At 36.1% G+C, this 11,736-nt stretch overlaps 1 long non-coding RNA gene across 3 annotated transcripts; it reads left to right on the top strand.

Moving 5' to 3' along the window:
- The first annotated feature begins 5,694 nt into the window (after positions 1-5,694).
- LOC141363112 (uncharacterized) lies at positions 5,695-11,061 on the top strand. 3 transcript variants are annotated; one of them, XR_012368618.1, is made up of 6 exons: positions 5,695-5,947; positions 7,240-7,492; positions 7,627-7,705; positions 7,783-7,938; positions 8,182-8,260; positions 10,573-11,061. It is a non-coding gene; the product is annotated as an uncharacterized lncRNA (long non-coding RNA). The 3 variants fall into 3 exon arrangements; XR_012368617.1 differs by having other exon boundaries at positions 7,240-7,546; XR_012368619.1 differs by having other exon boundaries at positions 5,696-5,947; positions 7,240-7,283; positions 10,573-11,060.
- The last annotated feature ends 675 nt before the right edge of the window (positions 11,062-11,736 follow it).

Here is an 11,736-nt window from a genome sequence, read left to right as displayed (position 1 = left end):
AATGCCATGATACCCGCATCTCCTCAGATCTTACCGAAGCGTGAACATCAACTTTATTCTTCTTGTATCTTAAAAACAGTGATTTGCAAGAGTAAACATCACAGCCTCTCAAATCAAATTGGCATCAACCCTTAAAATGATGAAGGTCAAGAAATTAACTCCATGTTCATCATTCTGATCTTATTGATGCCTGTTGCCCGTAACAGCAGTTTTTCTATCCATTATCACATGAGCAGGTGTTGATTATCCTCAGCAGAAGTCATCATTAAAGCTCACTGTAGTGCAAGCATATGTTCTCATCATGTTCTTATGCTGCCTACTGTTGAGTCAACATGCTGACTTGCGTGCGTGACTAGCAATTCTGTTTAATATACAGTGAGGACAATAAGTACAGTATTTGAACACCCTGCTATTTTGCAAGTTCTCCCACTTAGAAATCATGAAGGGGTCTGAAATGTCATCGTAGGTGCATGTCCACTGTGAGAGACATAATCTGAAAAAATCCAGAAATCACAATGCATTTTTTTTACTATTTATTTGTACGATACAGCTGCAAATAAGTATTTGAACACCCGAGAAAGTCAATGTAAATATTTGGTACAGTAGCCTTAGTTTGCAATTGCAGAGGTCAAACGTTTCCTGTAGTTTTTCACCAGGTTTGCACACACTGCTGGAGGGATTTTTGCCCACTCCTCCACACAGATCTTCTCTAGATCAGTCAAGTTTCTGGCCTGTCATTTGAGCTCCCTCCAAAGATTCTCTATTGGGTTTAGGTCTGGAGACTGTCTAGGCCACGCCAGAACCTTGATATGCTTCTTACAGAGCCACTTCTTGGTTATCCTGGCTGTGTGGTTCTGGTCATTGTCATGTTGACCTTGACCCATCTTCAATGCTTTAACTGAGGGAAGGAGGTTGTTCCCCAAAATCTGGCAATACATGGCCCCTGTCATCCTCTCCTTAATACATTGCAGTCGCCCTGTCCCATGTGCAGAAAAACACCCCCAAAGCATGATGCTACCACCTCCATGCTTCACAGTAGAAATGGTGTTCTTGGGATGGTACTCATCATTCTTCTTCCTCCAAACACATTTAGTGGAATTATGACTAAAAAGTTTTATTTTGGTCTCATCTGACCACATGACTTTCTCCCATGACTCCTCTGGATCATCCAAAAGGTCATTGGCAAACTTAAGACGGGCCTGGACATGTGCTGGTTTAAGCAGGGGAACCTTCCGTGCCATGCATGATTTCAAACCATGACATCTTAGTGTATTACCAACAGTAACCTTGGAAACGGTGGTCACAGCTCTTTTCAGGTCATTCTGTGTAGTTCTGGGCTAATTTCTCACCTTTCTTAGGATCATTGAGACGCCCTGGAGGGACAGGGTTTAGTTAAAACTTACCTCAACACACATGACGGGTTGTTTCTGTGGATGTGCACATTGATGCTGCCGTATCGATAAATCAATGCCTAGAAGCAAAAAATGTAGGATCGATGTTATCAAAAAATTATCAATATCTTATAGTTAAATTAATGATTTCATGATAGGTCTTCCTGTGTGTTTGAGTCAACACATCGTAGTTGGGTTATCTTAAGTTAAAACCCTTTAACCGTCTGAATGTCATAGCTGTGAATGATCAGAATGAAATGTATATTTCTCAGCCAATAGTACATTCTGACTGTAGAAATTGATGATCTGAAAACATTAGCTAAGTTTTTCTACTTTTACCATAAAGTGACAAATCAATAGATTCTTTTTTATGGCACCAACCAAGTAACATGATTTTGTGATATTAGGGCTCTTACAGTGTAATGGGTCAAGAAAATATGCTTTCCTTGCCAAATTTCACCAAGAACAGTTCACATGGCAGGAGTGATTTCTTTTTCTCTGACATCCATCTAAGATGTGTTGTGACAAGTGCTGTTTATTGACACTTTGACATCTAGTGGATGTTTTCGGCATAACATACATCAACCAGATTGTAGAGATAGCTCAATCCGCTTAGGTACTCTTTTTAATAAAATATAGTAACTCAAAAAATGTGCTCAACCAAGGGTTAAATGAATTATTATAAAATGGCCAGTTCTGGTTCTTCATTCTGATTGGTTGAAACGCGTTCTCAGCTGTGATAAAACTCACCGGTAAACCCACGGCTCAAACCGTATTACATTGTATCACTGCGCCACTGTTGTTGTGTACTGTAGAAAATAACTGTCAAAATGTCGGATTTTGTTGTCAATTTTGATTTATTGGGTGGGCTAATTATATTATATTGTATTAATTATAATCCTCAACAATTGAACAATTAATGGCGATATCCAGATAAGTGTCAATAAATATTGTTGAGTTTTCTTGTTGATTAATGCTTCCGTGAGGAGTAGTTGTACCGTATATTATCCACTGGGTGGCGATCTTACACAACATAAACACTGATGCTTTCACTCAACACTTTAAAACTCAAGTGTATTTTTTGATCAGCGATCTGAATCGGATCTCTAACAAAAGTCATTCACAGAAATGGAATTATCCCAACATTTTGCTCAAAATTTGAGAGGATAAAAGAACAATTGAAGGTAGGGTGAAACGTTTTTATTTTGTTGTTTGAAAGCAGAGGGTCTGTTCTTTCATTTGATATATTGTATGTTTATATATCTAAAGAAGAACATTTTTCTGGAAGGCATTAATGTTTAACTAAAGCTGGGTGGCAACTCTTTTAAAAAACGCTGGCAGGGAAAGTGTTAAGCATGCTTCCAAGCATATTTGATCCACACGTCAACAGTTGCACGGTATAAATGTTAATGTATAAATTAGATGAATGTTAATTTATGAAAATAAACACCACAGTCTTAATGAATCATATTTTCATTGTGTCTTTGCTCCGTCTGTTTTGCTTGGGAACCGCTCTGTTGCAGACACACTTGAGTCTGAGGAACTACTTTGTTTGGCGGAAGACTAATATCTGTACTAATATAATTACAACTTATTTGCTGTGTTTTATTATATGAAATCCTGCTATACATAATTTGAAGCAACCGTTTTATAAACGCAATAAGCCCCGCGATGCAGTGGGTTACCAGTGCATTTTATAACGGCTAAGGGGGTTTTAGGCACTCCGCTTCCCGTCGTGCCTAACAACGCCCCTTAGCCGTTATAAAATGCACTGGTAACCCACTGCTTCTTGGGGCTTATTGCTTTATTTTAGTTATGTCAACTCAAGGCCGTAACCACCGTTTCTCCTATAAATCTAAGAAATTATCCTAGTAAAGAAAACAGTAATTCAGAAAGCATTTTAACACGTAAAAGAGGTCAAACATTGTTAGTAGTATGGACTTTTAAGAGGCTTAAAGGTGCAGTGTGTAATTTTCAGAAGGATCTCTTGACAGAAATGCAAAATAATATACAAAACTATATTATCAGTGTTGTATAAAGACCTTTCATAATGAATCGTTATGTGTACCTTAGAACGAGACCTTTTTATGTACATACACAGAGGGTCCCCTTACATGGAAGTCGCCATTTTGTGCTGCCATTTTTCCACAGAAGCCCTTTTTTCTGACATTTTTTACTAAGTTGTCTCTGACGATGACATGTTTGTCTGGTGGAAGCTACTGTAGCTTCTCTATGTGTTTCAAAAGCGAGGGGTGAGCAGTGGACTGAGCCGTTGGTTGCAATTCGCAACCTCACCACTAGATGCAGCTAAAATTTACACACTGCACCTTTAAGAGTTTCTTAAGCAGCAGGGAAAGTGGATAAAAGGCGAATTGGGAGACAAAAAGGGTTGCACACAATGCATGACAGTGACACAACACATTAGATCGTGCATGGGTCATGTTTGTGACCGATATTATTAGAGACATGCTAACATCTCCGATACAGCACAGAAATAAAAGTAATCACTACATTAACTACAGTAAAACATTCGGCAACTGGAAAATACACAACTATGCATCAGAGATGATTTGGGTTATTACACAAAATATTCATCACTTTATTGTGTTACTGGTAATTTCCTATCATGACATTAATGGATAACATTAAAAGCATGATAAATACAAAATAAAGAAAATAAATACATACAGTATATAGTGAGTACAGTAAAACAGGAAAAATTACACCGGTAATTTCAAAGTGATGGCTTATAATAGACCCTATACCTGTACCTAAAACCACTTTTTACCCCTTGTTGGACAACCAACCAATCACAATCTTTAAAAGACTGTGTCATACAAAGCAATGGGGTCAGTTCCCATTCATTGTTTAAACAAATTTAATTTGAATGAACTAAACCATTACTTTTACTTAATTTAAATTTTAATTTAATTTAATTTAATTTAATTTAATTTAATTTAATTTAATTTAATTTAATTTAATTTAATTTAATTTAATTTTATTTAATTTAATTTAATTTAATTTAATTTAATTTAATTTAATTTAATTTAATTTAATTTAATTTAATTTAATTTAATTTAATTTAATCATTTCTTGAGTGCAGCCTTGATCTCCAGCACAATCACCCTGTTGTTGTTTTAGTGATTTAAGAGTCTTGTTCTTGTTTATAATAGTGTCCTGCGCTCCCAGTAATGAGCGTGACCTTTGCTTTATAGCCATGGATTGTTTTTTGGTGAAATTACAACATGGTCCTATTAATTATTGGTCTCAAAGTTAAAATAATCTACTACAAGAACCTAAATAAATTAGTTTAAGCGGGTTTTCTTTTAATTGGTGATAAAAACTTCATAACCACAGGAACCCTGCTGCAGTGGTGTAGTCTACGTGATACGCAGGTATACGCCGTATACCCACTAGAAATTGTCAAGGATTTCCGTATACCCACTAAAAATAGCTTGAGGATGCGTAACAGCATGGTTTTCTGACATTTCAAACTTTTAGTCATAATTCAGATGTAAAGCACTGACCAGTAGCATGCTACACTTGCTATTTTAGCGGGTTGAACTGCATATATATTAGGCTATATATTTGGTGTGTTTGAATTCCTGCCGAACTGCGCGATCCGATTCGCGTATGAAATCAAATTACCATAGCGGCGCGAAAGTGACTGGGGAGCAGACTGGTGTGGCACCAGAAGAACCCACATAGAGACAGAGCGCCGTTATGCAAATTTGAAAACCACGCCCACCGGGGGGGAAATCAATCCAACCGTCTCCATTGAGTTTGTATTGCGAGAAGCCGCCTCCTTGTCATTTCTGGCTTATAACAAAAAACTGAATAATGCCTAAAAGCTGCTGTGTGACAATATGTACAGCTAACAAGCCAAAGAACCCAGAAATAAGTTTTTATAAGCTGTCGAGCCGTAAAACCCAGCTTTTAAGGAGAATAAAGTGGATCGCCGACTATGTTTCCCCCTAGTGGACGCAGTTCTACTAATAGAAGTACTATGAAAAGTTGCCTGTATCCATTTTTGTGTCTTTAAACGCTCGTTTTTTGGGGTCGACAGCTTATAAAAACTTATTTACAGATTAAACTTAAAAACAGAATAATACCTAAAAGCTGCTGTGTGACAAGGTGTACATCTAACACGCCAAAAAAATAAATAAATAATTTTTTATAAGCTGTCGACTTCAAAAAACGAGCGTTTAGACACAGAAATGGAAACAGGCAACTTTTCATAGTACTCCTATTAGTAAAACTGCGTCCAATAGGGGGAAACGTAATCGGCGATCCACTTTACACTCAAAAAATGGGTTTTGTAGCACTGTTCATTATACACAAATGTATTTAGTTACATTAACACATACACATTTATTTTTAAGACAAAATACAAGTGTAATGTGTTATGCTAAATCAATTGGTTATTCATTCTGGTTTACCTAACTACCTATCTTTAAACTAAAGTAATTGGTTTACTTTTGCGATTCAAATACCGGATGTGACGTCATTTAACGACTTCCACGCACGAAGACGGCGCGCAGGTGATGGTGTTTCGGGTAAGTAAACAAAATACGTTTTTTCTTAAATTTATCTTAAAACATTATTGAGGCAACTTTATTTTATGTTGAAGTCGATGGTGTTTGATGGTGATGATTTCACGTCATTTGTGCAGCGGTGAGGTAAAGTGTGTGATTTGTGCGTTTCAAATGTAATGGAGTGCTTCACGCGATCTGTCGTTTGACGTGTTTAATCGTATTAAACGTGATGTACTCGTGTTTAAACAGTATTAAACGTGTTGTTCAATTTCGGGTCCTTTGTAGTGTTTTATTATAGCAGCAGTGTTGTAAACTGTGTGATTTGTGCGTTTCAAAATGAATGGATTGCTTCACGTGTTCGTGGTGAGTTGAACTTCGATTTTACGTCGTGTTCCGGTGATAACTTTAGCCATTGAACTTGTTTTACTGGTGAAAATAGTGCTTTTGAAACGTATTTTCCTGTGTTTAGTTAGAGCATTTTCTCAAGGGGTTCTTAAAGTTTATTTTTTGTTGTTACTCTGAATGAATATTTACTTAAAGTAAGTTATGTTGAAATGTAAAATTTGTGATCTAAATTACTAAAACATTAAAGACTGCTGCACGTGCGTTGTGGGGGTTATCATAGATATCATTGTACATATTCTAATTGATATATTCAAGACATGGTATGCTCTACTTGTTCATTTAAGTAGGAATTATGCTACAGATGTAATATTGCATGACGACAAAGGCCCACTTTCACTTGTTGTTTGTGTGCATGGCATGCAGTGCACTGTCATCAGAAAAATAATACTTTGCTCACATAAACAGTCCCTTAAAGAAGAGTATGTTATCAGGTTGTGATTTCCAATCAAATGTCAATGGGACTTCTATATCACACAAAAACAGAAAACACAACCAGCCTTCACTGAGTGATTTTAAGCCTGGTGTAGTTTCCATTGCTGAAATATTGTGAGAGGTCAAAAGTTTTTATGGTGATGAGGCAAGTGATGCTTTTATTCATGACTGAAGCAGATGTGTTTTATTAAAACAGATTATTTAAACTAGAGCATATCACACTTTTTTTGGGGTAAACTGCATTGTATGTTAAAGTCTGTCAGTGCCTATTTTAGTTAGCTGATGATTGATTATCCATTGCTTGAGTTATATTGGTTGGTGCTTTGTTTGATGGTGACTTTGAAAAAACAAGTCCACGGATATGTTGTAAAATATGCTTTTATTTTGTTAAATTGACAATTATAAGTTAATGTTTCTTAACCATACTTACAATTGATTTTAAAAAAAATTAACTAAATTTTACTTGTTTTCCACAGTCATACCACAATGACTTCTCCAGTCTGGCTAAAAGTTACAAAAGGTGATCCTTCAGTATGCCATTCTTTCTTCAGTGAGTGACCTGTCAAATGAAATAGAAAAACAATGTAATCTACAAGGACATTTAAGGATGCAGTTCATGGATTCTGACTTGGGCAATTAGTTTTTAAGTGAAATTAAATTTACTCAAGCCCAAACCAGCTGGAATTTCCAGTGCTGCTTACCATATAAAAAAAAACATGCAACGCTGAGGTCAACTACTGCCCTTACCATCCACAAACGGAGACATCCAAAAGACTGGAAGTAGTCAATGTAATACTTCTGTCTGAAATTAAAAAGAACAATGAGAAAACATTATGAATGCTGATGGACATTTTTTTTATCAGGAGACATGAGGTTGTCAAGGAATCGCCTTCAATAGCAGATTTCAAAACTAGATGGCCTGTTCTTTTCAGAAGGGAAGAGGTGAGTGAAAAGTTTTTGAGTCATTTATGTTTAACTTTGTTGGCTTTGTGGTAACAATAATTTATTGTGTTTTGTAGATTTGTGCAGAGTTTTAAAGAATCGCAACAGCCCCATTGGTGTCTACATACTTGGCGAAGATGGATCAATATTCTGCAAAGCTTATAAGGATCTATGCAAAACGAGGAGTCGTCAATTGCCTGAGAATTAAAAACCTGCTGGTTTCCACAACACGGGTATGAAGAACTGCACTCATTAAAACCTTATAATAAAACTTCTTTTTGCACTGGTGAAATTGGAATTAGAAAGTTTCTGGAACTTGTAAAAAAGAAACAAAGGTACAGTTTAAGGTGTCCCTTTTTTGTTGTTGTTTTCCACTTACATGCTGTATTTTGCATAATAATCTAAAAATAAAGGTAAATGTTTACCTGATATTGTGAATGCTACAATTAATACAATTTTGATATTTACATATTTAGACTGACAACATTGATCAGACTCCGATCTTTCTTTGTCTACCTGAATGAAGACCTGACCAGTCTAATTAAAGAGTATTTGGTAAGTATATGTGCATATATATACTTTGCTGTATTATCAAGGAAATGAAATGTTGTGGTATCCCAGGTGAAAAAGTAGTACACTTCCCTAATGTACTTACAGTGCTCTATTTTTAAACTAATTTATACTTGATATACTAAAAATTATTCTTTAGTACTTTTTAAGATGTTCTTAAAGGGATACTTCACCGATTTAGCATTCAGCTTTGTATCTGTAGAAACCCGGCAGTATTACTGAATGACCATGTTTCCCTCCCTCATTTCCCCCTGAGAGGAGAGATATCTGCATTTTGGTTCTGCAAAAAAGTCCTCCGATGATGTAATATGACGATTTTTGCATCATCGGAGGACTTTTTTGCAGAACCAAAATGCAGATATCTCTCCTCTCAGGGGGAAATGATGGAGGGAAACATGGTCATTCAGTAATACTGCCGGGTTTCTACAGATACAAAGCTGAATGCTAAATCGGTGAAGTATCCCTTTAAGATTATCTAAGTGTACTTATTTGTGCTGTTTTGAGACAACATGATTATGAACTAAAATGTGCTTTGAATATACTATCTCTGTTTTAAAAATGTATTAGTTAAAACTTGTAAACTTGAACCCAACTTGTGGTACCTAAATACATTTTTAAAATACATTTTTAGCACATTTTAATTCATATTCATGGTGTCTCAAAAATAGAACAGGGAGGTACAATTATACCTTGTTCACACTGTCAGTCTAAATCTGATTTTGGTGCATATTTGAATCCAGTCACATTTAGAAAGTGTGAACAGCCAAAAACCACATGAAATCAGTGTTTTTTCAAATCTGTTTCGGGCTACATCCATGGGTGGTTTAAAATCCTTTTCAAATCGCATTTCTGGAAATCCAAGTCAGTCTGACCGCTCTGATCGCATTTGTGTAGCTTTTCGGTTATGTCATGCTGTTGCGTCACGTAAAACATAAACACGTCAGATGTTGAGGCAGATTGTCGTGCCAGTGCAACTTCATTGCCATAGAAACATTGTAGATAATCCAGAAAACGGCAGAACGCTATAGGACGCACAGAACGGTTGTGATCCACAATATGGACAATGAGTTTGTCAAATCGGATATGCCCTGATATCTAATTTAGACTGACATTGTGAACAATGTACAAGATGTTCTTAAGGTTATCTTAAAGGGAAATTCCGCCTTGAAATGATCCTAGGGTTAATAACAAACGTGTACCGAGTTCGACCGTTCACTGGAGTTTGTTTTCATGCTAGTCTAACGTGACCAGTGTTATTGCTAAACGCAAATTAGCATGTTATGGTAGCCTTCGGGGCATCAGTGCATTAAAAACGAAATCGCTATGTCTATACTACTAATAATGCTCAAAATAAACCCACACTTACACTGTAGCACAATGAGGGTCTCTATATGTAAACCGAAGCATTGAGAACTTTGCAAGTGTACAGGCAGTTTATTAAAAAGAAACACTTACCGTTCACGTCTGGATCACATATCCATGCGGGCGCCATCTTGGGAAAACTAAACTCTCGCGTGAAACGTTGTTGCCCGGAACAGGTGTTGTGCTTTCACGCGAGAGTTCAGTTTTCCCAAGATGGCGCCCGCATGGATATGTGATCCAGACGTGAACGGTAAGTGTTTCTTTTTAATAAACTGCCTGTACACTTGCAAAGTTCTCAATGCTTCGGTTTACATATAGAGACCCTCATTGTGCTACAGTGTAAGTGTGGGGTTATTTTGAGCATTATTAGTAGTATAGACATAGCGATTTCGTTTTTAATGCACTGATGCCCCGAAGGCTACCATAACATGCTAATTTGCGTTTAGCAATAACACTGGTCACGTTAGACTAGCATGAAAACAAACTCCAGTGAACGGTCAAACTCGGTACACGTTTGTAATTAACCCTAGGATCATTTCAAGGCGGAATTTCCCTTTAAGAAGTACAAAAGAAGAATTTTTACTATATTATGTACAAAATTAGTGCATGAAAATAGAGCACTTTAAGTACATTATGGACGTGTACTTTTTTCACCTGGGATAACTTTTTATTTTATCTCATCTCCATGGTATTTCAAACCTACTAGTTTCTTTCTAATGCATAAAACAAGGTATAATAATGTTGGTAAGCAAACAATACTTGCCCTCTTTGACTTTTTGGCTGTTGTACATTATGGAATGAGACCGTTCTTAAAATACTTCAGTTTTACAGAATCAAGTGATGTGGTTTTGAATAACATTAAATGGTAAATAAGAGATTTTCTGAACTTATTAATAAACATAAAATAATTGTATCATTGTCATGCTCACCTGCAGGATACAGATGCACCCAGTACCCAGGAGGCGATCCAGAAGATGGTGATGGGAGTCCTCGTTGTAAAAATGTATGGTTCAGACATCGAAGACAGCCCAGCAGATGTTGGAGAGTTATTGAAGGGATTAAGAGTTCTTGGACCTCAACAACATTGTGTATGCGACAACCATGCTGATGGGACTGATATATGCACTGAACTTGAGCTACTTTCCTGAATTCAGGTACACTTTTGAAGTATTGCAGTTGTTGTTTCTGGAGCTAGATGGGAAGTAACTATCTCATAAAGTTCAGACGCTGAAGACCAAGCCTTTTGCAGATGTTTTGAGAAAGGAATGTTTTAATATTTCATATGTAAATGCCATGTTTTTGAAATGGAGTTTTCGTGCATTTCATTTGTCAGTAACTGTAAAAAAATTGTAATGTTGTTATAAGGTTACATTGTAATATCCAAAGTCCTTAAAAACTTTGCAAGTTTTTCAAGTTGATGAGTGCATCTCATTTGTTGGTATATCATTTACAGTATCTGTAGTTTAAGTGCAATAAACATGGGTTGAAGAACTGGTGTATGAGATTCTTTTTTGAATAAAATGAATGCTATATAGAGTTTATTACAAAAAAGTATATTTTTGTGTGTGATGTACTTGAAATAGACATTGTTGTGTTAAAGTAACTAAAAGTAATTGGATGGAACCACTGTCCACAATGTAATTGAGTTGTATGAATAAACTACTCTTGAGTTGGACAAGCAAAAAATATTTGATTCGTTTGAACAAGTTAAACACATGTTCAGAAAACGTAACAATCTTAAGTTATGGAGAAGTAACTAAGATAATTTTGTTGAACATTACCACTTTACATTAGTTATTTATTATTCAATTGTGTTGCTGCAACAAAAGAATTTGGCATTGACTGAAAACAACCCTTAAATGTTAAAAGAAATTAACTGGGTTGTGTGGAACCACTGTCCACAATAAAATTGTGTTTGTTTAAAGTATCATTTTTTTGAGTGTATTCTCCTTAAAGACTGGGTTTTACGGCTCGACAGCTTATAAAAACTTATTTCTGTGTTCTTTGGCTTGTTAGCTGTACATATTGTCCCAAAGCAGCTTTTAGGCATTATTCAGTTTTTTGTTATAAGCCAGAAATGACAAGGAGGCGACCTTTTG

Source organism: Misgurnus anguillicaudatus, unplaced genomic scaffold (genome assembly GCF_027580225.2).
Source record: "Misgurnus anguillicaudatus unplaced genomic scaffold, ASM2758022v2 HiC_scaffold_32, whole genome shotgun sequence".
Lineage (NCBI taxonomy): Eukaryota > Metazoa > Chordata > Actinopteri > Cypriniformes > Cobitidae > Misgurnus > Misgurnus anguillicaudatus.
This window is presented reverse-complemented; position numbering and strand designations above follow the sequence as displayed.